Here is a 27,641-nt window from a genome sequence, read left to right on the forward strand (position 1 = left end):
GCGAAGAGGGTGGCACCGGGAGCCGAGGGGTGGGGATTCCATGGCGGCGGGGGCCGCGAAAAGGCTCACCGCTGATGGGTGATGGGGGGAGGGGGGGGGGGCAGCTCTCCCGAGGGAAGATTTATAAAGTCGCTGACCAAGTCGCGCTTTGCTACAGCCGCGTTTCAACTTCTGTCACTTCTCCCCCCTCGCGTCCTTCGACATTGTTTAAAACTTTTTCCCCCCTACCAGAGGAAATTCTCGGCCGCCAGGTAAAGCCGATTCGGGTCGTTTCTTTTCTTATGTGGCACACCCTTCGTCGGACAAAAGGGAGGGATAGTCACATGTATGAGCCCGTATTTTAATGACGGTTTGAGTGACGAAATAAATTCGGAGCTGTCAGCTGCTTACATTGAAAGATATGGGAAAAAATTATCTTCTTTTAAGGAGTAAATGAGCGCATTATCATCTCCCACAACAACAACTCTTAACTTACAAGTGAGCATTTTTGTTTGCTTGTCACATAACTAAGGTTTTCCTAGAGTTCGTGTAATAGTACTCTACTTACGAAACTAAAAAAACTAAACTAAACTAAGCTAAACTTCGCCCGAACTGACTATGAAGGCCCAAAGGTACCGACCGACCGACTTGTTATACTCAGCCCGCAGGCGTCACCGGATGCGGATATGGAGGGTCATGTGGTCAGCACACCTCTCTCCCGGCCGTTTTGTCACTTTACGAGACCAGAGGCCCTACTTCTCAATCAAGTAGCTCCTCAGTTTGCCTCACAAGGGCTGAGTGCACCCCGCTTGCCAACAGCGCCCGACAGACCAGATGGTCACCATCCAAGTGCTAGCCCAGCCGGCCGGAGTAGCCGTGCGGTTCTAGGTGCTACAGTCTGGAACCGAGCGACCGCTACGGTCGCAGGTTCGAATCCTACCTCAGGCATGGATGTGTGTGATGTCCTTAGGTTTAATTAGTTCTAAGTTCTAGGCGACTGATGACCTTAGAAGTTAAGTCGCATAGTGCTCAGAGCCATTTTTTACTAGCCCAGCCCAACAGCGCTTAACTTCAGTGATCTGACGAGAACCGGTGTTACCACTGAGCAAGGCCGTTGGCCTGCTTATGACACTGACAGGGATAATAGAAGATAAAAAAATATTTTTATTTCACAAACGAATTTCTAAAGTAAGGGAAAGTGCGGCTCCTTGAAGAAGTGATCTGCTGCCGGAGCCGTTTTGGAACACCTTATTCGCCGCAGTTTACACGCACAATTCTACAGTATTTGTATGAGGATCATCTGAGTACTACTGCTATAATGAATTATAAATTTCGAAAGAAATCTCAATTCTGGGGGGGAGGGGGGGGGGGGGAGCGGGGAGAGGTTGGAACATCTTCCGTTTTATCATAGGGAATATACTGACTTAATTTGTTGATTAATATAACTGTTTTTGAAGATCTCTTGTCGTGAACAGAATACAGCACCAGGTACTGCTTCGTCTCACGTTATACTTTGCTTAAATTAATTTGCATTAATTATACATTGCATGTCAAGCTGTTGTTTCGTCCAAAGTTATGTTCTACACAGAACATAATTATAGACTGTAACGTAAAGGAACTGGAAAGAAATTACTGAAGAAAGAAGATAATAAAATAAATGTACACCTTACGGATGTATACCATACCGCTAAAAAATTAATGTTTTTGGTCACGACTGAGCGTGTGAGAATAATGATTTTCCTGATATATACTGGACTGGGTAAGACATTGGGCTTGCTAACAACTTGTCTAACCACAGACACTTTTTTCTGTATTGGGGCCCTACAAAAACTTCAGATTTAAAGTTAGCAATGGGTATAGTCTGGCATGAACAAGTCCCATTTTTTTGAATGATGACATTCTCTCCATGGAAACGATCATAGGTAACATGGTAGCATTTGAGTTTTGACAAGGAAAGTGGGCGTAGCATTAAGCTATTTTAGCGTTCACTACGTGAAGTTTAGTGTAACTAGGATGTGCTAAGTCAGGACACATGTAAGAAGATCCGATTATGACATCATCTATTAAAAGTGCCACTAATTTCTGCTACAACGTCTCAGTTCCGCACCTGTGCTTACAACCCGTTATTCGTTCCATATGAACAGACAAGTCTAAATTCGTTAACGAGGTTAAGATTTGCCATTGTAACTCAAAGACCAGGTACAGTTTCTGTTGAGCACCTGGCCAGATGGGTTAGCATGGCTGTAAGAGAAGTAGAAATTACAATATGTATGGTATTTCCCCCCTCAACGTGTTCGCAGTACCCATAACTAGAAACTACTGAAAAAAATGGCTCTGAGCACTATGGGACTTAACATCTGAGGTCATCAGTCCCGTGGAACTTAGAACTACTTAATCCTAACGAACCGAAGGACATCACCCACATCCATGCCCGAGGCAGGATTCGAACCTGCGACCGTAGGGGGCGCGCGGTTCCAGACTGAAGCGCCTAAAACCACTCGGCCACACCGGCCGGCTAGAAACTACTGAGTCACAGCTAAATCTCTGCTCTACAGATCACTATAGAATTTGAGTCAAGGTGTTTGTGATTCTGTAGGTTCGCGCTTTCCAGAATTTTTCCCTTCTGGTTTGTGTGTTGGGGTGTAGTTTAATGATTTGTGAATTATGCAGGGCCTGCGGTTACGTGTAGGAGGGGCTGCTAATTCGCAACTTTAAACTTAGCTTTAGATCCGAGCACGAAAAATAAAATGGAAGAAAGAACGAAGAACACCGCAAGAAACAAAGGAGCGCCGATATGACATCACAAGATAGCAAAATGTAGCCAGAAGTTGTACGGGGGAGGGGGGAGAACGAAGACGAAGTTCCAGTTGCGCAGAAACTGCCATTATAACTGTTCTTTTACTGTACAAAAAGCTAGTAATTGCCATAAGTTGTTACAAATAACTGTTTATTACTGACAACGACTGTCTGTTCCGCATATCAAAATCGTTTGTTTCCTTTAGCTAATAACATAAACATGGGTACCTCTGCATAAAAAAAAAACCTTTCATGCGGAGACCAGGCTGTGAGCAGCAATTTACTCTCACCGTGTAAAAACTTAAGAATTCCGCGGCGCGGCGTCCCTTTTGTCGCTGTAACAAAGCTTGCGCGGGGAATAAGAAGAGGCTGCATTGCACTCTAAGTAGAGGTTCAGCGCGCGGCAAGAACCGATACACGGCTGCGCGGCAATTCAACAAACAAGCCGCGCGTTAGCTGACGTCCAGGGTTGTGCAGCTCCTCCGCGAGAAACGATTTGCTTACAGGGCACGATCGGTCCTATTCGTGAGCTCCGATGGACTCGCCTGCTTCGTTCCAGAGAAGTGCTAAGGAGGCTCTTCGCTGTATACCGTATATCGTTCACGCTCCCCAACTACAACGACACTGATGACGACAGTATATTAGATTGTCGCCGAGTGAGCAGAAGCGGATATTCAAAGACGTGAAAGCTGTTACTGTTTCATAATAAAATGTGGAGACGAAAATAACAACCAGATTTCTTTCACACTATCACAGAGACTCTGTACAGAAGGCGGCCGGAAGAGTAATTTAGATAAATATTCTTCGCCACTATAGCTACGTCTTTACTTAAGGAGCGTGTACTACCAAAAAAATAAAAATAAAAAAATTAAAAAAATAAATAAAATAAAAAATCAAAAAAATCCGAACTATGCCTCCAATAATTGCCAGTACCGATTACCATAAAAAATCTTAATATTCTTTCAATGTTGAGCAGTTAATTAAAAAGCTTAAACTGTATGTGACATAACACATAACAAAACTTGCATACAACAGTGATACAATTTTTCACGTTATCCGCGAGATGTTACGAGTACCTATGTCTTAACTGGTATATTCGAGTCCGGAGGTATAAGATGAATTCTACACATTTTGTATCTGTCACGGGTTGGTGTGTGATTGATACAATATCTTCGGAAAATTATTTGTAATGGTAGTAGTAGTTGTTGTTGTAGTTGTCGTAGTTTTATTCATCGTTCTACTCGTCACAGGAACCTACGAGTCGTCCTAAGACTTTTAAATAGTCTTTTGAGCAGTACATTTCATCAAAGAGAAGTTACATTCGAATCTCTTCCTCTCAGATATTTCACTAGCTTATTAAAGATCATTCTGTCAGCAAAAATCGTCAATTTACCTAAGAATAGATTTAGGAATTTCAAGCTTTAAAGTAGCATTTAAGACCCTTACAGTGCAACATGTAAGTTATTGTGTATATTGTTGTAATGTTTTGTGTTTTTAAAATTTATTAGTCCTCTTTTTTTCAGACTTCTCTGAATTATGTAATAAATCGTTTCATGACCAAGTAGCTTCGCTTCACATGGCTCCACAGAGTTAAATTAAATTAAAATCAAATAATGAGTGATACCCTGAATGTCAGTAGACCTATTGTTTTATTTTTGTCAATTAAAATGATTTTATACTCTTTCCTACATGATTTTCAGGGAAGCCTGATGAAGAGATTATGAAATTAATGACGAAAATTGATTCAGAACTCTCTAATACGGAGGCTGATGATACTGAGACTGAAGATACTATATGGATGCCACAAGATGATACTAATGACAAGGAAAGTTCAGCATCAGAAGAAGAATCTTCTGGTATTGCTCATACACAACAGAGACAACAGTTCCTGAGACACGCAAAATAGTAAGCATAAATTTTTGCAGTTGACATAATTACTATATTCCACTAGGTAACCTGAGTAAAAATCAAATTTTTTCGTTTTACAGATCAGAGATGCTTCTTGTAATCTTCAGTGTGACGCTGACGTTGGTACCTCAGAAGCCTTAGCTGAACTGATGAAGCCATTAGGATATTTTTCCATGCAGTTTCGTGGTTTCTTTTTTAAAGGTGTCACAATTAGCAAGCTGTAAGCCTGTAAGTAAAACTGTGAAGCCCTTAAATATACTGTGCTGAAATGCTCACATGCATTGTCATGTAAGATAACAACAGGAAGTAAAAAGGGAAAACCAACCCAGATTGGTTAATCTTAAGAACTCATTGCAAAGAGATAATCGACTAGTTTTCTAATTAATACTGTGCCTCCGGGTGTTCCGTCGAGCCCGCATCTCGTGGTCGTGCGGTAGCGTTCTCGCTTCCCACGCCCGGGTTCCCGGGTTCGATTCCCGGGGGGTCAGGGATATTTTCTCTGCCTCGTGATGGCTGGGTGTTGTGTGCTGTCCTTAGGTTAGTTAGGTTTAAGTAGTTCTAAGTTCTAGGGGACTTATGACCACAGCAGTTGAGTCCCATAGTGCTCAGAGCCATTTGAACCATTTTTGTTCCGTCGAGTTGTTGTTTCTATTTTATGCACAGAGGTAACAACTCGGCAGAACACCCGGAAGCATATTTTTAACCAATCTCATCGAGAAAACCTGAGAGATCAATTCATTTTCAATCGAATGATCGATAATTTACTTTTGTTGCTACCCTTGATTGTTTATTGAGTTACAGAAAAATCACATCTTCTGGCCTAATAGTGTCGTGCATTATACTAAGATACAGTGTTTCATTGGGATGCAACCTAATTCAAAATGTTTCCAGAAGTTTGTGGTCAGGAGTGACAAATCGTAGCAGTGATCAAATAGTTTGATAAAAGTCCAATATTTCTGAATTCGGATAAATTCTGTGTTGAGCTAGTTGAAAACTGCACCCCGTTTACTAAGAAACAATACTACATCTAAGTCCCTCGTCTATTTGTAGTGGAGTCATACGATACCAGCATATGGGAAGCAGACGTATTAGACAAAGCAGTGCGAAAATAAGGCATAAGAGGCCGGCCCTACAGATGGATAACTAGCGTGATTCATCGCAATGTGAACTTCACAACAGCAGCTGCGTGTTTAGTATAGAGAATTCTGTTCTAAATGGAATTACGCAGAAATTTTCAATGCAGAAAATTGATTCAGACTTGATATTGCAGGAAGTGTAATATAATTTGAACAAAAAATCTAGCTTTAAGAGGGAAACAACAGAGTAGGAGACACAAGAAGAAGACAGAAAGCAAGATGTACCCAATACAGCGAAAGGCATACACCTCCTTGGCTCACTAGAGTCAGTGAAGACACGTTAATAAAACATGCTTAATTTTTGTGAAACGGTGTTTTAAAATGTCGGGCAGAAATTTGCAGAAGTCTCGCATCAGTGGAAGACGGGTTAAGAGTTCATTTGTTTTACTACAGATTGGAATAGTCTTTATTCATTCCATAATAAATAGTATTAATTGTGAACAAATAGTATTGACCTACACTCCTGGAAATGGAAAAAAGAACACATTGACACCGGTGTGTCAGACCCACCATACTTGCTCCGGACACTGCGAGAGGGCTGTACAAGCAATGATCACACGCACGGCACAGCGGACACACCAGGAACCGCGGTGTTGGCCGTCGAATGGCGCTAGCTGCGCAGCATTTGTGCACCGCCGCCGTCAGTGTCAGCCAGTTTGCCGTGGCATACGGAGCTCCATCGCAGTCTTTAACACTGGTAGCATGCCGCGACAGCGTGGACGTGAACCGTATGTGCAGTTGACGGACTTTGAGCGAGGGCGTATAGTGGGCATGCGGGAGGCCGGGTGGACGTACCGCCGAATTGCTCAACACGTGGGGCGTGAGGTCTCCACAGTACATCGATGTTGTCGCCAGTGGTAGGCGGAAGGTGCACGTGCCCGTCGACCTGGGACCGGACCGCAGCGACGCACGGATGCACGCCAAGACCGTAGGATCCTACGCAGTGCCGTAGGGGACCGCACCGCCACTTACCAGCAAATTAGGGACACTGTTGCTCCTGGGGTATCGGCGAGGACCATTCGCAACCGTCTCCATGAAGCTGGGCTACGGTCCCGCACACCGTTAGGCCGTCTTCCGCTCACGCCCCAACATCGTGCAGCCCGCCTCCAGTGGTGTCGCGACAGGTGTGAATGGAGGGACGAATGGAGACGTGTCGTCGTCAGCGATGAGAGTCGCTTCTGCCTTGGTGCCAATGATGGTCGTATGCGTGTTTGGCGCCGTGCAGGTGAGCGCCACAATGAGGACTGCATACGCCGAGGCACACAGGGCCAACACCCGGCATCATGGTGTGGGGAGCGATCTCCTACACTGGCCGTACACCACTGGTGATCGTCGAGGGGACACTGAATAGTGCACGGTACATCCAAACCGTCATCGAACCCATCGTTCTACCATTCCTAGACCGGCAAGGGAACTTGCTGTTCCAACAGGACAATGCACGTCCGCATGTATCCCGTGCCACCCACCGTGCTCTAGAAGGTGTAAGTCAACTACCCTGGCCAGCAAGATCTCCGGATCTGTCCCCCATTGAGCATGTTTGGGACTGGATGAAGCGTCGTCTCACGCGGTCTGCACGTCCAGCACGAACGCTGGTCCAACTGAGGCGCCAGGTGGAAATGGCATGGCAAGCCGTTCCACAGGACTACATCCAGCATCTCTACGATCGTCTCCATGGGAGAATAGCAGCCTGCATTGCTGCGAAAGGTGGATATACACTGTACTAGTGCCGACATTGTGCATGCTCTGTTGCCTGTGTTTATGTGCCTGTGGTTCTGTCAGCGTGATCATGTGATGTATCTGACCCCAGGAATGTGTCAATAAAGTTTCCCCTTCCTGGGACAATGAATTCACGGTGTTCTTATTTCAATTTCCAGGAGTGTAGTTCTCAAATACATTTTATCACTAATAAAATCTACACTTTTTAATGTTAGACATGATATTTTTATTTTAGTATTTCTGAGTTACAATGAATGTATTATAAATACACCTGGTAGTAGGAACTAAAACGAAATATCCATTGCAAACTTTACGTCCATTATTTTTTATAAAGCAGCTGCAGGCTGTATGAAAGTTTACAAATGTCTTAAAGTGTCGGCATATTATACGTGAAACTAAGCGTACAAGGCATAAAATAATTTTTAAAAATGTTTGAGAGTAATGTATTTTTAACACTCTTATTGTGATCACTAAGGTACTTGTACTTTAAATGTGTGCTCTGGAATGAATAGGACACATGTAAATCTAGTGTTTGTACTTGAAATAGCAAACCTTTATATGATAAGTGATCACTAAGGTACTTGTACTTTAAATGTGTGCTCTGGAATGAATAGGACACATGTAAATCTAGTGTTTGTACTTGAAATAGCAAACCTTTATATGATAAGTATTGCATCTGACGCTAATATTTTATGTCAGTTAATAACTGTATTAGCAGAAATAGTCTCTCCAGACAGTAGTATTGTATGATAGAAATTGTACAGTTTTGTATGTCTCAAATTACAAAGATTCGGTTCAACTACATCGTAGTTAGTATCTTGAATCAGCTCTCTGAACTGGACTTGCCTGTACCGACCAATTCTGTCCCGTTGCAAAATTTACAGGCAACGGCACCGCTAACTCTTACGGAATCAGTTTCTCCTGCTCGCCTGAGCTGCATGCGTTAATTACGGAGCTGATGTTTCGGCTTATGGGCGTAAGGAAAGGAAACTGTGCACGTTACATCACCACTCACAAGTAGGCATCGTACCTTGTCCGCACATATGATTAAACAAACTCATTATCAGTCTTGGCAATATCGTTTATTCGTCTTTAGTGACGTTAACTGTGAATTAGCTTGAACCGCTGTATTCTGTTTCCAGTGGTTACGGAAAACTAAGTAAGTTATCGTTGGCTAACTTCTTTTTTAAGTCAGTTACAATTGTACGTTTTTGCAGTTGGAGTAATGACTCAAACATAAATGCTTGCTTGTTACTTGCACAGCTTTCCTAAAAATTACAAGTTTGTTGATAGAAGGAATTTTAACATTGCTTGCTGGAAATGAAAAGGTACCAATCGTTTTGTGAGGAAGTCGGCGTTACGCAATTCATACTGCAAGCTCCACCTCCTTCTTCCGAAATTCTACAGTTCATTTTATTTGAAGGCAGTCGGATCATTTGAATGGACGATAATTGCAGGTCAAGCCCAGTAAAAGATGAAACCGTGTGCCTACTTCCCGCGATGTGCCTGTAAATAACTGCCACAAAAAATTTATGAATATAATATGGTCTCCTATAAATTATTCTACGTACCGGTGTCCATACCAACAGTGTGTATTGATGCGAACTGCGCTAACTTGATAACTGGTCCCGTAAATTTGTCTGCTCAACGCGAAATTCAAATCCTTTAATTAATTTATGTGGCCGTCAATATACATACTTAAATACATCCCACTTTAAATTTCGAGTGTACCTTTCCGGCGCTCTATACCTAGATGTTAACTCAGACGATCTCAGTTTCCAACTCGAAAACCCCAGTCACCGGAACATGCGCGTAACAACAAAAAATACTAGAAGAAAAGGCTCATCAGCTATCGCAATCGAAGGCAAAGAGTACGAGTGTCAAAGACAGTGCGGTCTTACAAAATTCATGAAAGTTACTTAATTGTAATATTAGATTCTGCTTTTTCGGTCCTATTGACTAAATCAGTATCTAGTAATCAACGGTAAATTTAGTAATTAATTTTCTATTTAGCATTTGACCTAGATCAGTGTCACTGAACGAGATGATATTGCGGTTAATGCTTTGGACTCTTACGTGTGAGGAGTGAGTTCCAAGCTCGGATGGGACAGGAAATCAGCCCGTAATTCCAAATGGAAATGTACCGCTTTCGCCCACAGCGAACACAGTGAACCTCGGAAAACCAAAATCTTCACGACCGAGCTGGAATTTGAAGTCTCCTCCTCTTGAATGTTAGTCCAGTGTCTATACTAGACGCTTGACATTATTCGGGACGATTCCTGTTACAGTTTAAAAACCCCCGAAGCGTCGTAGACGAGGCTCAGATGACAAATGTTGAACATGTGACGTCACTAGATGGCGTACCTCGACGCGCGTGAAGTGGTTGGTCTTGTCGATCCTAGGTTCGTCGGTAGGAGGTAATGCTACACATCAGCTAATTTTTTTCTTTTGAGTTGTCTGAAGGAGCTAGTTTAAAGAACCTCTATAGAGTCCAAAATGGACTTCATAGACGTTCCAGATGTGGAGTCAAAAAACACGGAGTTAGTTTCGAGGGCGTGCGTGAAGGGATGGTGGAACGATGCAACTTGCACTGAAGCAAACGACCCAAATTTCGAAAACAATTTGTAAATGTGATTTGCTGTAAGCGAAGCAATTCAGTAGCTTGTACTCATTTACCTTTGATGCAATACGGTATGTTTCTTTTGTACTGTGATTTACAATGAACCAGCTGAGACCGCGGGATAAATAAATAAAACAATAAATCTTACCTGAATGTAAACATATAATTGTCTAACGCAATGCAAAAATATACTGCCTGCCAGATACAAGACTCGAACTCTGAACCTCACGATCTAAAGACACGCACCTAGGCCCGGAAGCACGTCGACGTGAATACAGAAGATGGATTGGGATGATCAGGTGCAACGTACCGACAGGCTCAACCGCTGCACGTGTGGCTAGGTACGTCATCTGGTGACACATGTTCAACATTTGTCATCCACTTCTGGGGCATTTCTTGACGTTTGCGGCCTCATGTGTCTTACATTACATTAATTGTCTCAGTAACTTCTATATCGCTTCAGAGACTTTTAAACGTTAATAAGAATCGTCATGGATATGACGTATTTTCGCAACTGAGCTGCAAACAGTTCTCTCCAGTTCGTTATTAATATAGCTAGGACGCTTCTCTATTAATTTGTGTGTGTGTGTGTATGTGTGTGTGTGTGTGTGTGTGTGTGTGTGTGAGAGAGAGAGAGAGAGAGAGAGAGAGAGAGAGAGAGAGAGAGAGAGCGAGAGAGAAAGAGAGATCGTAACATCGTAACAATCTTATGGGACACGAAGCATTGGTTTCAGTCAGAAAAGGATTGGGCCTTACTGAAACTATCGAGCTGCCATTCATCTGAAAGTAGACCGTGGTGGCCGCGCGAAGACTTTAATTCACGTGACATGTAATGTGTTGTTTTGCTACTGTGCCAAATCTGCTAGTGGACTGTAAAGTGAAGTGCAAGCTTCGGGTCCTGAAAATAACATGGTTACTGATATCCACTATTTGTCTCTCACAGGCTTAATCTCTACCGCAGAACAACAAAAATCAACAGTCGATTATCAGACACGGACCACACGAGATGTTACATCAACTTACAGTTAGTTACTGTCATTTCGCATTATAACTAGGTACTATATAGCGAATCGATGGTGTATTTTGCTGCTTCGCTGTAGCAACGCATGATAAGATGTTTTTAATAGGATTCTGACAGGTTTGGAACAACTGCTGCCGTGCTAAAAAATAAGAGAAATGGTTTAAATACTCGCACGAATTCCAGTGTGAATACAGTATTTACCAGCTATTTGACAGCAGAAAATTTGGTGATATGTTGATTCAATGAACACATGATTACAACAAGCGGCTGGTGAGTGGGACCTCTGGATCTCAGTCGGGCTGTATGCTTTACGTTCATTTTACGAGATGGTGAAGCTCACCCGCACACGAAGAAAGACAGAACCCAAGGTATCGGCAAATCTTTTCTTCATTGTGTCGGACTTCAGCAGAAATAAAATTCCCGTGGTCACAAAAATCTTTCGCAATTACTGTACATGTGGTTTTTCTCACTTTAACTATTTGACGTTGCCAAAATGTTGACTATTTCACAACTTCCACTTGGTTTTATTTACTTGCAGGGAGGTTACCTTACACTATTGAACTAACTGCCGAATGGAGGCACGGTAATCTATTTTGTGATATTAAGGGTGCGACTATATTGACCGTACAGTTACACAACGGGTCCGGGGAAATGAACTGGCGTTTCGTTGCACGGATGGTGGCATGCTTGTCAAATAGTATATACGCGATGCTTAATCACTAGCAATCTTTATTAGGTGCAAAAAAGTGCTGCAGCGAAAGGTCAAGCTTAAAAACGGGCATAGAAGGAAAATTAAAATGCTCGCTAGTCCAGTAAATTTGGATCTCCACTTTTCAAGGACCATCGCAGAACGAAGATTTAACTTATAAAATGCGCAACGCTGTTTTTCGTTGCGACGGGATCTTCTTATGAAATTTCAATCACCAGTTTTCTCCTCCGATTGCGAAAACATTCTGTTGGCACCCACCTACGTAGGGAGAAATGATCATCACGATAAAATAAGAGAAATCAGGGCTCTCACAGAAAAATTTAAGTGCTCGTTTTTCCCGCGTGCCGTTCGAGAGTAGAACGATAGAGAGACAGCTTAAAGGTTGTTCATTGAACCCTCTGCCAGGCACTTTATTGTGAATAGCAGAGTAATCTCGTAGATGTAGATGTAGATTTATTGCCCTTAAAACTATAAATATGTGGCTGGCCGCGGTGGCCAAGCGGTTCTTGGCGCTTCAGTTACGGTCGCAGGTTCTAATCCTGCCTCTGTCTTGGATGTGTGTGATGTCCTTAGGTTAGTTAGGTTTAAGTAGTTCTAAGTTCTAGGGGACTGATGACCTCAGATGTCATAGTGCTCAGAGTCATTTGAACCATTTATAAATATGCAACAACGATGTATTCACAGCGAATAATGCTTGTAAGACTTTCCTCTACCCTAGCATTTATCCCATCATAACGGGACAGTTATGTTCACGATATGCCAAGTTTATTTTAACTTTATGTCCGGATGCCGTTACTGTCACTTCATTTGGGAGGGAAGTTGTGTACATCATCTGTCGTCTAATCTTTCATACTATTCGTTATCGTATTTTCCTATTAGTTTGTGTATCGTATTTTCTGTAACATCGACTGGAGACCAGCCCAGCATTTGCCTAAACGAGAGCGGAAAACCGTCTAATAACCACACTGGGGCTGGTCGGTGAACCAGACCAATGGCCGATAATCAATCGCGCTGATTCAGTCCCGATGTCTCTCACGTCCGTCTCGGACGCTATTGCGCTGTGCGTTGATCTACACGAGCAAGCTACGACATTACATGCCTTATTTGACCTGAACACTTCAGGGCACATCAATCGGTCGTAGAAATATTGTGCTTCACGAACACTACTTCCGGGAACTACGTTTATCTTAAACTCGCTGGGAGATATAATTACTTTATCACTTTCCCACGCCACAAAACATGAGCGGAAAATAACGGTCGATACAAAGTGTTCCGATAAGTTGAAAACAAAATACACTTGGAAAGGCATATGAAAGATTCTTTTCCATTCTCATGCAGTACCTGTTTATAACTAGAGAATTGAAACACGTACACTACCATGGCGTCTGCGTCCGTGTTCCATCAATCCTCCAAATATTGATAAATATTTTTGTGAAGATTACACCTATTTAGTTATTTAACTGCATATTCTACAGAACTTTTTCAGGATTTCTATAGAAATATTGTCTGTTATGGAACCATTTAGTTTACTGGCTATATATACTTGATATACTCGCGTCTATCATCCTGTTGCCCATTTATAGAACACTGGAAAACACTGCGGCTTACACTGAACAAAAGTGAACATGTAAGTTACCGGAATCTTCCATTGCTGCTTGGTAGAACAATTTCATATTTATGAAAGAAAAGTACAAAAATGTGGTTACCGTGCAATATTAGTTTATTGTCTTAACGGTTCTCTATTCAGAAGGCTATCATCAGACTATAAGCGTCTATCGTCATAAAAGAGGATACATTACCACGGAAAAAACACGAAAAAGGTATTTCAGGTGGAGATTGAATTGTGACAACTGAGTAAATATCCGTTTCGATAGTTAACTCAAGCAGTAAATATTTTCCACTGTGTTGGAATTGCGCTGCCAAATACAAAAGTTACTCGGTTTTTGTAACTCACTCGCCAAGTGTGATATATTTTTCAAATTTATTTACCTGTAACGTACTCTCTTTTACAACAATGGCTATAGTCTGATGATGACCTTGTAAGCCAGAACCGGTTAACTACATAAATCAATACTGTAGAATATCACATTTTTGTGGTTTTTGTTTATGAGTAATAACATATTGGTGGTCGTCACTGTTCGTATTACCAACGAAACACAAATTTAACCACAAGTTAAACATCTCTCTGTACTAAATATCAGGATTTAACCATTTGTCTATGGAACAGACTGCGTTGTACAAAATAAACAATATCAGATTAGTTTGAATTTTTTTTCCAACTTGTCACGCATTTAATTTTTTGGGCAGATGATCAAAGATTTTCGTAATTATGTAATTACTCATAAATAATAAGCACAAAAGTGTAATATTCTACAGACGATCTATTTAGTTAACCGGGTTTGGCTCACAAGCTCATCATCAGACTGTAACCATCGTTGTAAAGGAATACTGGTGAATAAATTTAAAAAATGTATCACACTTCTAGAGTGTGTGCTATTTGGCAGTGCAATTCTAACGCAATTGAAAATATTGACTGTTCGGGTTAACTATCAAAACAGATATTTACTCACTTGTCACATCCCAACCCCAATGCTGAGATACTGCTTTTTGCAATGCAATTTCCAGACAAGTTGTCAGGAAAGCTGTTTTCAAATATTGATTCAAATTTACAGTCACATACACTGAATTCCACATTAGAATGTCTTTCCATACATATCCCATCACATTTGACAGCGTTTATCTTATTCTTAAAATGTTGTATCAAGGAATTGTCACTGTATGACTGTACTGTGTCTGCTGAAAGAGAAATCTTACAGTCGTCTGATGGTGCCTCCTAAATCAGGCCTCTGTTGCCCCGTGCGCTGATCAAAACAAGTTTCATGAGCCAATTACTTCCCATACATAATTCGCCGATGAGTAACGATGCGTAGTCGTGTAAGACTGAGCTTGATTTAGGCGGTATGCCAGTTTAAATTACTGTCACTTCACTATCAACTGTTTTTCTGCTTTATCTGAAAATTATGAACTGGATCTACAATCTCACTTGCCCCACACCTTGCCATCTCCTTGTCAAAACTGGACAACCAAGTTGGCAACGCTGCATTGAATTAATTGAGAAAAAGAAAAAAAAAACACTGTGGTAAGGAGGAAAAGAGAAAGATTAAAACATTTGTATTCGTCCAGGTTTGTAGTGGTTTCCCCTCCCTACTCAGAGTCTCACTGAGAGCCAAATAAATTCGAGACACTGGCGAAATCACACTGAATGACACGTTCAGTTTTATTTTCGTGGCGAAAACACGTTTAGAGGTTTCCTGCAGAAGAGAATTCATCGGCAGAAAACAGAATTCAGTAGTACGAAGCTTGCTTACATCATATTATGCCCACGGCGTACGATTTTGACCAATACGTGCTTTAGCGGGAGCTTTTTAATAAAGTTTTCAGTTTACATTGCTTTAGATACGTAAGTGGATGAATTACACAAAAAATATTTTGCATTTTATCACAGAAACAGAAACCAAGATTAGTACCTTAAAGTTGCTGTTCGCGATGTTGTGCTTCAGTTTCACGTATATGAGACATGCGTATTTTTATTCTATATATATGGTAAGAATTCCATAATAGCGCCGACAAGAAGAAGGATGAAGGTGCAAACATCAAAGCTTTTAGTTAATTTATGTAGTATGAAAATAAATTGGCAGCTTCCGTGGATGAGTGTGAATACATCTGAAACGGGTCGAGAGCAATAAAAGAAATTGCTTACCCAAATTGTGACTGCTAGCTGTAAATGTTTCTACTGTTGCGTTTATATCCCATTTCCTAACCGTTAAGATACAAAATTATAAACGAGAGTACACAGTATATTTTCCCGTTTTTTATTTTCAGCTTCACACATCTGAATGACGCGTCAAAATGTTCCGTCAGAATCATCTGCAAAGCATAATAAGAACAAATTGTTTGGACGTAAATTTCTACATCTCTTCGGGAATACAGCGCCATGTACCGTGTGCGGGCAAAATTCTTTACACATTAGTTCAGTTTCCATGAATGTGATGTTATCTCCTTGCCAAAGCAAGAGAGCAAAATCTCTCGAAGTACACAAGCACCGAGATGGAATTCCTCTCGAATTCTCTTTGGAGGCACTTGTGCGTTCTTACTTTTTAGTAAGTTTTATAGTCTGGAGAAAATTTCAAACTGCAGAGTGATATACCGCCCACCATAATGATACCCTCATTGCTATGAAAAAAACCATAAAAGCATATTCCCGACCGGTACGTACTCCAACCTAAGTCTCTGCCTTTTCTTGTTAGTGTCTTTTCATCTGAACTGTCCAACTTCTCTTCAGAGAGAGAAAGCTTATATCTGTAGTTGTTAGATCTCTTTTCTTTCAAACTCCACTGAAACTCTTTCAGCATTACACGATTAACATTTGTTAAATAGTACGGCTTGAACGTAGCTCAGGTATTGTTGCCTGGATGAAATTTGTCAATGATAGACGGATAATCAGTCAGTTAACCTTATGATTCTCCACGCTAATCATACCCTGTTCACGTCTTCATTCTTGGCAGCAACTTTTGTATCATTAACTCATGATTTTATTCTATGATTTCAGCTGAAACAGGTCGTCGTTATTTATACAGGCGCTGTTTACACACTCTTTTTATACTCCGTCTGATGTGGGCATATTCGACAGATTTTAAGACGACGAAGGGACTTAACTGGTCACGAGAGCGCGACATATTATGGGATTCGTCCACGTAAGGGCTATTTCGGATCTTTACAATGGGTCAGATGTGCGTTATTTTATCCTCTCCCAACCCCATTTACTAGAGAATTTCGCCAGTTATCATACGTATCCGCTTACCGAACGAAAACGACTAAACTGCAAAGCCTACTTACAAAAAATTTCGCATTTTGACAGCCAGTTACAAAACGAATAGGAGAAATATATTTACATACTGGTATTTCCGTTGCTCAGAAAGACGATCGAAAATGCTTGAAATTTGTTGTAAGCTTTTAACATAAAAGTATGTTTAACCGGATCTGGTTGTTTTTCGTTAGTGAACTAATAAATTAGTTTGGTAGTAACAGAAACCAGTACAGGTTAGTATCTTCTTTAGATTTATATCAACGTTATATGTTTCTAAACGGAAAGCCTCATCATCAGACAACTATAACGATTCAAAAATATTTGTCTTATGTATCCAACGAATTTTCTCTGATGTCAGGGTCTTCTCGTGTACTGAAAGGACGCCTGGCAAGGAATAAAAGTGGGAAATAAGAATGCGCAATATCTGAGGCTTCTAATCCTTATACAACTCCGCTATAAATGTGGATTTAGAGAAGTTACTCACTTTGTTAATACTGAATGATTTCTCCCATCACTGTAACCGATTTAATTCCGACGACCGCTATCCGAAGCCTCGCTTGAGTCAGTAACAACACACTTCTTACTGTACAGACCGTCGTTCAAAACAGAGTTAATTTTTTTATGCATCGGACGATTAATCCAGGATACGTAATTCTTTGTAGTGAATGGGGACGACGCTAAAAAGGAAATTCTAATCATTTGATGCACTATAATTGCGGCGATACTCGAGGAACTTATGAACTCCTGTATCCAAGTATCAGCATTGCCGTTATCAATAAATGTTACACAGGATTAGTTTCAACAGCTGTACTAGCCTAATTCGTCCTTGGATGCAACTGTAGACGGAAGAGGTTATTGTGGTTTGCAGTTTTAAGGAAACTAAATAAAAGGCAACGTTTGAATTTTTGTTACTACTGGTCTCCAATAGCATGTAGCTTTCATTCGCAGCTTTGAGGAACTAGATTATATTGTTGCTGTCATTGTAATTATCAACACAAGAAAAGAATTCTGCCCTAACATTAGTGACTGTTTGCTGAGAATTTTCCATCTTTCGTCGTTGTTCCATGTACTCCTTTCTGCATTTATATGCAAGTCTGATACGTTTATCCATCATCCATCGAATTTTGAATAATAATCACGCCCATTTCTTTTCTGGGGGATTTAATGGAACAGTGAAGAATCTACATATATTTTTTTATTATTGAAAAATTCTGTTGCTGTAGTTGAATGTCGTTATAAACTGGAAAATCATGTGCTCCATTCAGCAGACTCCTGTTTTCAAATGCGTCTTCATTCTGGAATTCAGTCAAGCGCTGTTTCCGTGTTACGTAAATACGGACGAAGTAGCCACAGACATCCGCTTGGAACTTAATGTGGTAAACGCACAGAAATAATTTCACTTAACAGTATTTAAATCCTTGTCTCTATAACATTTCAATCGAATTCTAAAGTAAGAAATCTCTTAAATGTCCTGCAATTACAAGACACTAAAATTCGAGTAGCGTATACCAAAAGGTATTTTTAACGGCTAAGTGAGGCGTCTTTTGGCAATGAGGAGTATTCAGTCTAACGGTGGAGTGAGCGAAGAAACATAAATTGTCCAACAGCTTTGGCGTGCGTCGCACGAACAAGTACAGTTTAAATTAAAAGTTTTCGAGTAATTCTTCTGAAATTAGACGCGGGAGAATTGCACTCGGAACCAACGAATCTTTACATTCGTCGTGGTCATTTGTATGTCATAGCTTTAGAGCGTTTGCCATGTATTAATCTGATAGATTGTATCGATGACATTCATTTTGCTTTCTCAGACAGATATGGTATTTTAATAATGACAGGAAACACAACACAACTTAAAGATAATGTGATCTTAATACTCTGGCGCTCGGCAGGGCGTTCCTTATCTAGAACGCTTTTCGATAAGAAAGTACTGCCTAACTTCAAGAATTAACGATGGATTCTTTTGAAATAGCGCTTCAGCTGTAATGAATTTACCAGGAACGATGTGTACATGTGTTCTAGGCTTAGATGTAGTTAAGGAGCCAAGAAAAAGAAAACTAGTGTTTAAATCGGCTGAAATTAATTTAGATTCAAAAGAACTGTTAAGTCGATGGGCTGAGGACTTGGTGTAGAAGATGATTACAGCAAGGCGAAATAATAAGCAATATCAGAAGTAAGAATAGCGGCGTGTTAATATGAGAATGAGGAAAGATATAGTGACAGAGATGTTGGAAGGTATCGAATTAGGAACCAAGGTTATACAAGATGACAACAGGGAAATTCATAAAGTGAGGACCAACATAATACGGAAAACTTTCTCCTGCTGAGGAGCCAAACAGACGTGGGATTCAGAAGTTGACAAATTATTAACCTATATAGCAGCGTCATATAAAAACGTAAAACGTACAATAGCATACTTTTAAAAGGTGGGATCAGATGTGAAAAATATTTACATTTTTCGCTCTTAGGGGGCACTTCAGTCGAATCAGTAGCTTATGTAAGTGCGGCTATACAGCTCACGTAGACAGAATGCATTGTTTTCGATTCATACAAGCCAGAAAATCTATTCAAATAATGATGGACATTATTTCCAGGAACTCTACAATTCTGCTAAGGCCCATACCGAGATAACCAGAATTATTCCGGTACGAACTGCTTAATAACTCTTTATACAAATATCACTCTATGCTTACTCGTGTTCCCGCCAGTAGTTTTCAAAAGGAAAGGCAATAGGTTTATATCTAACGTCTTGTCGAATAGTTTCCAAATTATTAACTTTTATTTTTTCTGTTGCTTTTGTATCAGCTGCTGCTGCGATATGGTGTTACAAAAAGAACGAGTAACAGTAGAGAAAATGAAGAACAAACATCTAAAAGAAATACTTTCTCGAAGCAGGAATATTTTGGACGAAAGTGTGCTAACGAACCAAAGGTTTGTTGGTTCGGAAACATAGACAGCAGTAAAAGGTAAGAACTACAGCTAGGATAAAGGAAGGAACGCAGACTGTATCTACATCTACATTATTGCTCTGCAACTCACACTTAAACGTTTGAAAGACAGTCACAGAACCATATTCAGACTATTTCTCTACTATTCTCCTCTAGTATAGCACGTGGCAAAAATGAACACCTAAATCTGTCCATGCAGGCTCTGATTTCTCTTATTTTATCACGACGGTCATTTCTTCCTTTCTAAATCGGAGTGAACAAACTATTTGGTCTTTTGTAGGAGAAACTAAGCGACTGAAATTACGTGAAAAGACTTCACTACAACGGAAAATGTCTTCGTTTCAATGATTACCATCCCAACTCATTTATAATTTCAGTGACACTTTCTCGAATATATAAAACGAGCTTTTCCGATTAATACTGACAATCCAATCTAATGATGATCCCATAGCGCGCAGCAGTATTCCAGAAGAGGACAGATAAGTGTAGTGTAGGCAGTCTCTATCATAGATTCATTGCCCCTTCCGAGTGTTCTGCCAATAAAACGCTATATTTGGTGCGTCTTTCCTACAATATTTTCCACATGACGGTTCCAATTTAAGTTAAAAGTTAATTCTTAAAATGAAATACAAAAACGAACCAGCCAAAGTTGCAAATTATGCTTATAATAAATTAGTAACAACAACCACCTACTCTTAACAATGCTATTTATCAGGGATAAATAGCACCATTAATCTGCTTCGAATCGGCCAGTTCAACTTCAGACGATTATTCACCTTTAGAATTCCATTATTATGTGCGAGTTCTGTTCACTGACTGTGGTGAAGGTTCCTTGGGGTCCCTTCATTAAGACCAACAATAGCTACAATTAATGATAATTCGGTGTAATTTACATGGCATTTACTGTAACATCCATGCCACGCAAGTTTTCTGTCGCAACATTTATGGTTCAAATAGCTCTGAGCACTATGGGACTCAACATCTTGGGTCATCAGTCCCCTAGAACTTAGAACTACTTAAACCTAACTAACCTAAGGACATCACAAACATCCATGCGCGACGCAGGATTCGAACCTGCGACCGTAGCGGTCGCGCGGTTCCAGACTGAAGCGCCTAGAACCGCTCGGCCACAATGGCCGGCCAACATTTACGTACATATTGTAAGTTCTCTGGTAGACACAGTAGTCTCTGGCACATTTATGTACATACTGAACTTCTTTGGTAGTCACTGGCACAATATATTCGTTGCAAATTTTCGTATAAAAATATCCGTATGTGGTATTTAAGCCAGCCGCGGTGGCCGAGCGGTTCTAAGCGCTTCAGTCCGGAACCGCGTGACTGCTACGGTCGCAGGTTCGAATCCTACCTCGGGCATGGATGTGTGTGGTGTCGTTAGGTTAGTTAGGTTTAAGTAGTTCCAAGTTCTAGGGGACTGATGACCTCAGATGTTGAGTCCCATAGTGCTCAGAGCCATTTTTTTGTCCTATTTAATTAGATGTGTGTGGTGCTCAACACTATCTGTGTATTCGAAGCTCAGGAATTTGTTAAATCTCATGGATTTCTCTGACCTTACCGACGGGGTGTCCAATCTCTGCCCAGGCCAAATCAGCCTAGCGGCACAGCTTAGTCCTTAGCCTATATTAAACTGGCAAGCTACCAGATAAGAAGCCGCTTGTGAGAAACGGTACTACAACCGGGAGATCAAGAAATAGGGGATCAACCTGAGACTGCTATCGATAGCTCCCATTACATCGTGTGAATAAAAGTTCTACTCCCTGTAGTAAGTCGTAGACTTTCCAAGATTGATGGGGCGTAGGGAGATACGCAGCGCAGCGTGTTTCATCAGAAAATTCCTAACCCAAGCACCGTGGCTTGGGACTTGTTCTACATTTAGCTTTTCAGTGCGTCACTTCTCTATGTAGTATTGTCGCTGCTGCAAAGCACGCGTTTTCTCACTTTTCCTTTTTCGCTTATCGGTATTCCTTCTGCGTCTGTGACAAACGGGCAATTTCATTTCAGTGGACTACATCTCCAAAGACAGTTTTAGTCAGCACCCCACTGCTGCCTACCGTCGCGTAGGCGGACAGGAGCGAGACGAAGCCTGCGCAGCGCGGAGCGAGTGACCCGGCATGCACCGCGCCGGGGGTGTCCCTGCCGCAGGAGCGCACTGCAGAGCCATCTCTGATCGGCGCGCCCAACCTCTGCCCGGGCCAAGTCAATGGCTGCTCTTTGTCTGCCTAATTTATGACTTGACACTTCGGTACGGGGTAAGAGCGACGGAATACATACAAAAAAGAGTAGGAGGGATGTTGGAGTCTCTCGCAGAAGGAAAATAAAAGAAAAAAGAGAGAGAAGAGATGACCAAACGCTGTACGCTGTGGTGAGAAATAAATCGCTTTGGTTGAAGCATTTGAAGCGACGGCTTTATACGTGGGCGGGAATTTAAAAAAAAGGAAGGAGAAGAAGGGCGATGCTACGGCAGCGGAGGACAGGGGCGATGCGTGATATTCTGCTTGCCAAGTGGGCAATGATTGGTGGTCGCGGCGAGATGGGGGGCCGTCCGCCGGACATCCATTACTGACAGCATTCCGGGGCAGGCCGCGGCTCGGCGCAGATTAACACGTAAAGAGCGCCTCTGTTGCACGCGCAAGAAACTAGATAGCGGCAGCTCGGTCGGAATTTATGGTAGGCTCGGTTCGGCGGTGGCCGCGCGCGCGCGCACACAGCGGACCTCTGTGCGTCTCGCTGCGACGCGGTCGCTCTGGAAGTTCTCGTACTCGGCGCGCAGATACCATCGGCGCGGTTATTACGGGCACGTCACGAACCCAACTGGCAAAGGAAAGGGGAAAATCTTGCCGCGGTATTAACTCCGCATTCGAGAATAGATTACTTTTTATACGCGAGGACACGGCAAAGCGAAAGGGGAGAACGTGGTCGTGAGATTGGACGCAGCGTTACACCGGAGTAACTACGCTAATCTGCCGCGATGCAATCGGCAAGAAACAGGGACAGAGCGAAAGTACTTACAGTGCCGAGTTACCTGTGGACTATCTGCTCCCGACCCCTAAGGACATACCCAACAGACGACTGAATCGTTTTTTGTGTCGGAAGCACGATTACAGCGATCACATCATAGTTCAAAGGTCTATTCACTCTTGACGTCACGAATTGGAACATCAGACCGTTCCACAATGATTTCCGAATGGAGGCGTTCACACAGGCCGTCGACCGTACAACGGAAAGCGAAAGGTCAACGTCAACGATTCATCAGGAAGAAAGTATGACGATGACTTTGGTGAGGGTGTAGTGGCGTCGTCTGCTAACATCATAAGTTAACCGATTTACAATCTTGCTCGCTTCGGTTATAGTACCGTTGTCGATTTCTTGATTTTGTTTCTTCTTAATCCTCATTCTATTGTTTCCTTTGTTTTCGTGACACAATGAGACGTTTGGATATTTTTTCTGTACGCGTTCTTCTACAAAAGAGACAGCATATCGGAGCGCTAAAACCGATTTAGGTTTTAAAAATATCTCAAGTAAAAGTAAAAATGCGCTGTGTATTGTTTTTTTAATATTGTTTGGTGTGTTTATATGTAAATATTTTCTCGAGCAAATAAAAGTTTCGAAATGGTAGGATAACAATCTTGTTCGTTTACTTAGCAGTGCTGGAAAAAATTTCTTTTTACCATACTATCTTCGTCAAGAACGTCCGTTTCGAATTTTGCCTTGGCTACTAACAAAAAACATCATTGCTGGTTACTTCAATAATATCCAAGAAGATTCATATCTGTCGTGCAGTATATTCAGACTTCTTGAAAGATAGACAGTATCCCACCAGTAACTCCACCCCAGTTGTTTAAAGAAACGAACTGCCGTTTTGTAAAACACATCGCATTGTTTATGACGTCATATCATCTAAACTGTGTGTCGTACAACGATTTAATTTTGCTGGTATATTCAATCGTATATGTAGCTATTCCATGTAAAATGTGTAGCGAAAGATTTATTAGTAAAAAAGTAATAAAGTAAAACTTTATAACTGATGCTGAAATTTTACTGCGTCAACAGCGAAAACCTAATAAGCGACAATCCTTTTACCTTTCATTATTTTACTGGTAGCGTCAGCTAGAAAAAGTTTCGACAAGGTGAAAAAACGTGTAAAGTTTGTTGGAAGTTGCTAAGCGCTCTGATTCTAAAATACTATACGAATATGGTGTGGATAATTCGCGCGCCGTGACTTAACGCTGCCTCGAGGGATATACACCTTTTCTACATTTAACGCTTGTCTTATTGTCTTAAACCTGTAACGCAACGTTGTACCTCTTAATGAGTAGATTAAGACAACATTTCAAGTTTTTACATTCGGTTAACAATCATATGAAATATTGAAAATCAGCTTTTTGTTGTCCCTGGATGCCATTAAGTAGGCACCATGCTACTGGTAGTGTGCACTGTGGATCAGGCTAGCCGAATATAATAGAGATAATCTCACGTTAGCCGTTCAGTATACTACTGAGATAAACGACGTGACATTATGTACCCTCGTCCAGTGTGAACATGCTACCATTTGACAGTGACGTTCCCTTCCGTCCCACAACGTTCCGTTAGCTGCCACTGTGAATCGACCTTAACGAGGATCCCGGAACGTGAAAGTCTATAGAATGGGAAGTGGAGAGTTTGCATGCTAGGAACAATGAGTATTCTTCACAGAAGGACTGGGTGTATTAGGAGCTTGTTCTTAAACGGCGTGTTTGATAAGTAAGGAGGGCTTAAATTAAACGCCTCGTCTTCGTTGGCTTCTGTGGATACTTGCTCCACCAGCGAATGGCGCGGACGCAATTCAGGGTGGAAATATCGCGTGAAATGTCCCAGAATTCGGCTGACTTAAATTTGGGAAAGCATGGAAGACAAACTGAGCGGAGGGACGGTGCTTTGAACACTATTCTTCCCAAATATGAGACCAATATCTTAACGACAGCTTTACTCGTTAGGGGGTTTGGTGAAGAATTAAGTGCATTTACATCTTCTAGCTGACTTTACTTTGTGATCGGTGGCTCAGAATCCGCTTTTTTTATCTTCTTATTCACCAACTAGGATCATGCGACAACATCAGTTTCTCTTCTTTCTTTATTGTTTCTTAGCTTTCCAGAATTGCTTCATCTTCTCCTCACGCTGCCCTTCCCTTTCTTCTGTCCATGCTGTTATCGGTTTCTTATGGCAGATGAAAGAAGCCTTCTGAATTTATTACTTTATTCCTAAAAAAGTTTCTTTCTGTTATTTCCGATTGTCTGATGTTGTTTCATTCCCACGCATTTCTTATTTCTGTAATCCATACACTTTTTGATTTTTTCCCAGAAATACAAGAATACGGCCATTTGTTTCCTTAACATGTTCTCATTCATTCGACAGAGGTATGCAAAGAAGATTAATCTTTACTTTGCCATTGCTCCTGATAATTTCGCTGTTTTCTTAGATCTCTTCAAATTTCTCATTTTCCAACCACCTGTTGTTTATATCGTACCCACTGCTGTTGTTGTGGTCTTCAATCCAGAGACTGCTTTGATACAGCTCTCCACGTCAGTCTTTTATGAAAATCAGAAAGTACTTCTAGTCTGTCCATCTTATCGTTCATCGTTAAGCATTCACACGCATACAATTATTCACTGATCAGCCGGAACATTACGACCATCTACCTATAGTCGGTATGTCCACCTTTGGCACTGATAATAGGGGCGATGCGTCGTGGCATGGAAGCAGTGAAGCTTAGGTACGTCGCTGGAGCGAGATGGCACCACATCTGCACACACAAGTCACCTAATTCCCGTAAATTCCGGGGAGTGGGGCGATGAGCTCTGATGCCACGTTCAATCGGCAGTCTCATCCCAGATGTGTTCGATCGGGTTCAGATGTGGTGAAATGGGGGGCCAGCGCATCAACTGGAACGCGCCGCTGTGTTACTCGAACCACTCCATCACACTCCTGGCCTTGCGACATGGCACATTATCTTGTTGAAAAATGCCACTGGCGTCGGGAAACATGATCGTCATGAAGGGGTATATGTGGTCTGCTACCAGTGTACGATACTCCTTGGCGTCATGGTGCCTTGCACGAGCGCCATTGGACCCATGGATACGCACGTGAATGATCCCCAGAGCATAATGGAGCCGTGGCCAGCTTGTCTCCTTCACGCAGTATAGGTTCAAAAATGGCTCTGAGCACTATGGGACTTAACATCTGAGGTCAACAGACCCCTAGAACTTAGAATTACGTAAACCTAATTAACCTAAGGACATCACACACGTCCATGCCCTAGGCAGGATTCGAACCTGCGACCGTAGCGGTCTCGCGGTTCCAGACACAGTATAGGTGTCAAGGAGCTGTTCCCCTGGAGGAAGACGGATTCGCGCCCTGCCATCGGCATGATGATGGAGGTATCGAGGTTCATCAGATCAAGCAAGGCTCTGCCACTGTGTCAACGTCGAGTGTCGCTGGTCACGTGACCGTTTCAGTTATAGCTGTCGATGTCGTGGTGTTAACATTGGTACATGTATGGGTCGTCGGCTGCGATGGCCCATCGTTAGGAGCGTTTGGTGCACTGTGTGTTCGGACACTTGTAATCTGTCCAGCATTAAAGTCTGATAGATCCGCCACAGTTTGCCGCCTGCGCTGAAGTGAGATTAGCGACAAACCTAACATCAAAATTGGGGACCGCGAAGTTAAGGAATTCTGCTATTTTGGAAGCAAGAAAACACATAACAGACAGGGAAAGGAGGACATATAAAGCAGATTAGCACAGACAGAGAAGCATTCCTGGCCAAGAGAAGTCTCCTAATATCAAACATCGTCCTTAATAAGAGAAAGAAAATTCTTAGGAAGTGCTTTTGAAGCAGAGCATTGCACGGTAGCGAATCACGGGCTCTGGGGAAACCGGAAAAGAAGAGAAACGAAGCTGCAGAAGGATGTTCAACATAAGGTGGACGAGGTAAGGGTTGAGGAAGTTTAGGAAGTTCTCCGCAGAATCGACGAAGAAAGGCATATATGGAGAACGCTGACAGGTAGAGTGGACAGTATGATAGGAAGTGTATTAAGACATGAGGGAGTAACTTCAGTGGCACAAGAGGAATATGTAGAAGGTAGAAAATGTAGAGGAAGGAGGAAGACGGAGATTGGAATACGTCCAGAAAATAACTGAGGATATGGCTTGCAAGTCCTCCTCTGAGGTGAAGATATTGACACAAGAGAGGTAATCGTGGCGGGAAGCTCCAATGAATCAGAAGAACGATGACAAAAAAAAAAGTGCTGGCCAGGAACGAGGTCAAAATTTGCAACTTCTCTAGCCACAAGCGTTACGGTCTACAAAAATATTTAAGTTACAATTAATTTTTGCGCATCCAGTTCAGATTTACGCAGATTGTTACCAATTAAAAAATACCATGTTAAAAGTAATACTCTATTTGCCCATTGGAGGGAGGATAAGTGAGATTCAAATTTGCGGCCTATCACGTCTGCCACCCATATTTAAATTTTCGCGACTTTCCCTAAATCATGGAAAAATGTCCCTTTGGATTATGCCACGAGCAATTTCCTGCCCTAACACTGTCCAATCAGCCCTTGAGCATCGTCTCTATGGCTTCAACGAAGTTTAATCTTTTCTTCTTACGTCTGGCTGGTTGTATCGTGCAAAACTTATACAGCTTATTATTTATTTATTTTAGAATCCGTATGCCCTTTAAGCGCGTCATTACCAGTTTCTATCAAAGACAGCTGTGCCAGTACTTGGAAGCAGCTCGTTTCTAATGGGAATCCAAAGTTTTTAAATATCGCGCCACTTCAGTCGATGTATGTAAGGCCTCCTGACTATGGTTCAGAATAACAAATGTTGCACTTACAAAGAGACAATAAAGCAAAAGCTGTTAAAGTAATATTCTCTGCTTGACACCTAAA

At 41.7% G+C, this 27,641-nt stretch overlaps 1 long non-coding RNA gene across 1 annotated transcript in view; it reads left to right on the top strand.

The window, feature by feature from the left end:
* Window positions 1–27,641, top strand: part of LOC126259480 (uncharacterized) — a 168,060-nt gene that overhangs the window by 116,746 nt on the left and 23,673 nt on the right. Inside the window, exons 2-3 of the long non-coding RNA XR_007546519.1 lie at window positions 4,476–4,680; window positions 4,764–4,911. This is a non-coding gene — a long non-coding RNA (uncharacterized LOC126259480). The remainder of the gene's footprint in view (window positions 1–4,475; window positions 4,681–4,763; window positions 4,912–27,641) is intronic.

This window comes from Schistocerca nitens, chromosome 5 (genome assembly GCF_023898315.1).
Source record: "Schistocerca nitens isolate TAMUIC-IGC-003100 chromosome 5, iqSchNite1.1, whole genome shotgun sequence".
In the NCBI taxonomy this organism is placed as follows: Eukaryota; Metazoa; Arthropoda; class Insecta; order Orthoptera; family Acrididae; genus Schistocerca; species Schistocerca nitens.